Source organism: Pinus tabuliformis, chromosome 7 (genome assembly GCF_031772625.1).
Source record: "Pinus tabuliformis cultivar Carrire ecotype Pingquan chromosome 7, CPIR1, whole genome shotgun sequence".
NCBI classification, from domain to species: Eukaryota; Viridiplantae; Streptophyta; class Pinopsida; order Pinales; family Pinaceae; genus Pinus; species Pinus tabuliformis.
Window position 1 is genome coordinate 974,494,008 of NC_142293.1, and position 6,000 is coordinate 974,500,007.

Here is a 6,000-nt window from a genome sequence, read left to right on the forward strand (position 1 = left end):
AGCCGTGGGGAACATGATCCAATGTTGTATTCATTGCCCATAACGACCAGGACCTCCAGCTCGACCATGAAGCATATGACGTGTTCACTGCACCTTTAATACGCATGATATTCAGTTTATTTTCTGTTTTATGCTTTACGCATTAGGCCATCTTGCAGATGCCTATAAATACTTGCGTCTGCGTACGCTTATGTGAACTTTTTAGCTGCTGTAGTTTATGAACTTGTGAGAATTTTAGCACCTTTCTGAACTCTGTTTTTATAGAGCTGTTCCAGCACTTTTGACTATGTATTTCTGCATATGAAGCAATGGAAACAGTGTTGTTTTGAAGTTTTAAAGCATCTGAGTTTTCTGTGGGTTGTATGGATGGAGGGCCCCCGTTCATGACTGCCCTTGTATAAGTATTTCATGTTTATACTTCTGCAATTTCTTTATTTCACATACAGCATTTCCTTTTCTTGAGTTATGTACAGCTTGATTTCGTTTCATTGCTGCAGCCTTTATTTTCACTGATCAGATTTTCTTCTTTGCGGGTTTTAACCCGGGATTGAGTGTGTTGTATTTGCTTTAATATCTAATGGTAGTTGTAGTTGTCTTATTCGTAATGCTGCCCTTTTTACTCTGTTTTCTAGATTAGTTTTTAGCTTAGTTTTACAAGTTGGATGCTAACTAATTTATGCTCTCTTTATCATGAATGGTTTATCTTTCAGAGAACAGAACACTAATTAATTGCAGCTTGTTTTTAAGTAGTCTTGGCTTGTGGCACTAATACTTTTTCCACTTGTTACACATAATCACATATGTAGGAAGCAGTATGATGGAAAAGGCTTAGTAGTGTTATAATTTGTCATTTAGAGTTTTTATCAATTCTTAGATTTGTCTTCAGCTACTTCCTAATCATGTTTTACATAGTACTATGTGGTAGAAGCAGGGAGTTAGGAAGAGATAACCATTATCATCAGTCCTTGAAGTGATTTTCTTGTTTCTTTTATTTGCAGCAATATGAGTAGAGACTAATGCCATTAGAACGTGGTCATTTGCTTTCAAGTCATTTCAAGTTATTCATTTCTTTCAAGTTCTTTTCCTTTACAAATTCAACAAGTAATTAGAAATCACCAATCACACACTTTCACTCATCTAGAACTCACTTTTCACACACTTGCACTCATCTGTCTATAATCATCACTCCATCTTAGGAAGATAAGTTAACCATAAACAACACCCGAAACGACAAAAGCTCTAAGAGGTTGCTTAAGTACATATAGTACACCTTCACTTCATCAGCTTACGAGCCCCGGGTTGACAATTAATGACATCAATTTAGGAACACTAAATTGACTAAACAATCACCGATAAGGATGATGACCCTCAAGGTACTGCAGTACAATTCACGTGGTGTGAATAAAGGACTTGGCGTCGAACACCACACAAAATCTTTCGGTCGAAGGTCATTGATGTATACCTGTCGCCGGAAGTGAGAAACTTGCCATTGAGGCATGCAAGCTTCAAAGTACTGAATGGGGTGTTCCTAGATCAACTTCTTGGATAATGAGCTGATGTCGACAAGAAGCGATCCGTCAAAGGAGGGCCTTGATGAATCCCACATCAATGACATGGAACGGAGCAAATGATTTTGATGGAGGTGAAAACGATCTGATGATATATGGTTCAGGATGGCGGTCATGAAGGAATGAAGTATGATGTATGGTAGTGGATGGGACACGGGTGACTTCTCTGGATGACTTCTCTTGAACATGTCAGCGACACTTATGGTGATGGATCGGTAGCATTTACCCTAGATGTGGATGGTATGGCGAGACCATGGTGATGTGACCGGTGAATGAAACAACCCAACCTGACTCAGGCATGGAGTGGAAGTGTCATGTTCAAGAGCGACTTGCTACCAATAAAGATTCTTTGAGTTTCTTCCCAATTTTTCCCCAGTCATTGCTGACCAGTACCTCTTTATTTTTGTCAAGCTTGAGGAGGATAACATATGCTTGTTCTATAATTTGCCCTTCGGGCAAACCCATCGCTATGTTTTAACGAGCCTAGCGATAGTGAAACTCGTTCTCGTCTAAAGACAAGTTTGTCGCTATTAATGTTTTTAACGAGTTTAACGACAAAGATAACTCGGTCCTTTTCATTTTTAGAGAGTCTGAAAAGGTACGTAAAGTTAACTCCGGAATTCCTTTTTCGTCATCTAATCCCTTAAGTCCGAAAAAATATAAAACAATACAGAAGGGATGAATTTTCGATAGTTTTAACGAGCCGAACAACACAAGCGCTCGATCTTTTTGTGCAATAATCCCTCAGGTCCAAAAAGATTAAAATCTAGAGGAGGGATAGCACTTCCGGTCGCTTTAACGAGCTGGAAGGCCAGAACTCGGCAATCTTTTCATATTTTACGAGTCAGATGAAAAGAGCTTAAAGAAGACTCGTCTTTTGAGGAACGAGTGATAAAATGGGTAGCAGCTAATTCCAGGTAAGGGTTGGAATTTTCCAATCACGGCAGTGTCACAAGGATGGCTAGTGAAATCACTCTTCGCAGCTGTTCCTCAAAATGGGTAAACAATCAAATGGAGGTGAATGATCGGCCAATGAAAAGTGGAGGTGACGGTGCAAACACGACCAAGGCTTTAATGGCTGATAATGTTACATTCACGGTGGTTATTTACCGGAGGATAGTTCATTTTTTAACGAGCTTAAACGCGGATTGAAACACTTGCTCGGTCTTATGTTTATTTTTTAACGAGCATGAACTATGTGCTAAAACTGCTCGATAATCCAGTCATATGATAAGAATGTCTCATATAAAATGGCAACATTTAGATTTTTGCCCCACATCCTTTCTTTATGCAAGTTAGGAAACAACTAATCCTACGAGTTTAAAGGGTTAGCCTACGGGTTTAAAGGGAGGACCTAAAAATTTAAAAAATAAATAGCCGCCCCTTGCTTGCACTCCAAAAGGTTTGCATGCCCCCAGGTATAAAATACGATTTCAAGGTTACCCCTCAATTTGCAGACAAAACATTTGTTCTATCAGGAAAGGCCTACCTCTTTCAGGTTACCAAAGATTGTCTCATTCATGTTACAAATGAAACACTTCCTCGGCGATGTCTACCGAGATAAACAAAGGTGAGTGAAAACGAGCGCCACACACATAACTTTGACAAGAGAATCTTATTCTAGAATAACCCCTCTTCCACTGACGGACGGGGTACGGACTAGTCATATTCTCCCGCGGAAACCTACCCTATACCCGAAGTTTTCTTGCCGAAGCAGACCAGGACACATGCCCCCTGGGTTCCAGTCATATCCCTCCGAATTACTCATGCTCATCAAGAGGATGGACCGTGGGTTGAGACATTTCTTGCATGAAGAGACCATTTAGGGATGGTATATGACTATTTGCGATGCGTGATCCGGGAAATGAAAGCTGGTCCACGAGCTTGACCACTCTTCCTTCGTGCGGAAAACACATTACTCTAAAGAGTGAGGAGACGATGGCTCCCATGCAATAAATATAGTCTCGTCCAAGGAGTAGGTTATAATCCAAGGGTCCTTGAACGACCATTACGTTCATTTGAACTGTCTTCCCTTTCAATGTTATGGGCACGTTGGGGAGGATCCCTAAAGGTCGACTGGTTCCTTTATCAAAACCTGTCATATTTCTCATCTCAGGCAAAAGCGATGGCAAACCAAGCGCTTTCCAAGAAGTAGAGGAAAGGATACTCACAGAAGCCCCCTCATCTATGATGGTACCAGCCATGACCATTCTATATATTTGGACGATAATTCTGAATGGTATGCTTTCTGGTAAAAGGGGTCTGCCTAGTTGATTCCAGTTGAAGGAGACAACTAGGTTGCTTGGAGGTGGGACCGAGTAGACGGCCGGGTACGGCTCTGACGAACTTCCTTCCTATGGTAAAGGAATGGGTAGGTTGCCCCCGTGTTCGTCGGAGTCTGTGTTGATGAAGAGAATTTGGACGGTGTCATCCTTGTTCTCTCCAGTGACTGTGTCATTCGAAGATAAAACCTCTAAAGGCAAGACCGGGTCGACTGTCGCCTCGACCTTTTGACTTTCGTTGGGTATGGATTCAGCCGGTCCATCTTCAATGACAGGCGCTTCAGCTGACCACTTGAGCAGGCGAGCTGGATTCTCAACTAATGAAGGACTCGGCAAGAGTTTTTTATATCCAGGAGGAAGTCGTAACGGTGAAATTGGACGATCATCCAAAACTCTTTTAGCTTCATCTAAGAAGGGACAACCATGGATGGCGTGATCACCTTCGCACAGTTTACAGGGATATCTAGTTCCCCTTTTTGTCCTAGGGCTTCACTTTCGCTAGTTGATGGTGTGCTTTCAACATGGCCATCAGAGGTTGATGACACCGGATTGTGCAAACGGGGAGACCAGTCCCTTAGTATCCGAGGGATGCAAGGACAATCTCTGTGAAAGTGGTCTCCCTTGCAAATGACACATGGCGATTTAGGCCTGGTCGGTGCAGTGTGTGGATTTTCGTTAGACGACACTCATTTGCCCCCATTTGCTTTTGGCTCCCTCTTTTTCTCTTTCTTCTTCTTTTCCTTCTTCTCCTTAGGAACTTGAGTTTTGGCTTTGCGAGCCCCATCAAGCGAAGAGGAAGGAGGAGAGGAAGAATTAGAGGAAGTAGAAGGTTGGTGGGTAACTCTGGACTAGTCTAACTACTGATTCGATTGTTCAGGAATAATGGTGTTTTGAACGACATTGGTTGAGAAGAGCTAGACTGGCAAGCCAATTGTCAGTCCTGGAAGCGACAATGTGGCCATATGGGGTGCACCAACATCTCCCCAAGAGGAGAAGGGACTAGGATTTCCACCAAGGGGAATTCCTTGGTTGGTAGACTCCATTTTCTCAACCTAAGATCAACGTAGGAAAAGGGTATAAATATTCTGTTTAAAATAAATTTTACGACGCTTGGACACAACTTGTTTTTTCAATTTTAAAGAGTCGAGAAAAAACAAAAGATGACTCTAGTTTCCTTCGATTTTTAATGAGCCTGAAGTGACAAGTGCTCAGATGGACCTTTTCTGTTAAGGAGTCTGAAAAGGAACGAAAGGGACTACTCTGGAGATCTAGGTACAGGGTGTGCCAAACCAATCACAAAACTGCAGAATACGTTTTACGGTACGACAGTCAATCTTCCCGAATGTTGTGTTCGGTGCATTGCGATCAGTAGGGCGGCTGACACGGCTTCCTATGGATAAAATGTTTTAAGCCTATAGGGGTCTCCCAATATATACTCGATGGTACGTGGGAGCACAAGTCCGTACTGGCACTTATCGTCTCAAAGTGGAGGAATCACCCAACCATCAGTGAGGACAACAGTTACCAGGTTTTACGACGCCGGAACACGTCTCTAGCCTAGACCTCTATGTTGTGCGTTAAGTTCCAAAGCGTTGTTAGATTCATTCAATTTATTTTAAGTTGATCTTTCTTAGAAGTTTGCCTTTTGGGATTGTTATCACTTAGAATTTCAGTCCATGTACATAATGTTGTCCCAAACAAAAAACTTTTCATTGTCATGTGTGATGAATGGTTATAGCCTTGTGTGTGTTACTTAGGGATCATGTTTTAGAAAGGTATTGGTGTGAATCATTGCAAAAAACCGTTAGTCACCTTCCATCATAATTCTTTAAGGCATGTCATGTCTTGTTTGCGTCATTGGTCCTTTGCGCAGTTTCGCAGCGCAGTCTGATTGGCCAATTTGGTAGCGTAATGATGTTTCCGCCTTTTCATAGCGTGTGATTTATCAGCCATTTCGTAGCGAATTCTGTCCATTTATAGCTGTTTGCGCTACGGAATCAGGGATTCGGGGTTTCTGCAGCGCATTTTCTTGAAATGTCAAGTCTGGGGGGATGAGTCATTAGGTCCGTTCATATGTGTCAGTTGATGTCTTCTCCAAGTCATGTTTGGTCATCATTCCGCTATGAGGTTCAAAACCACGCACATAAATA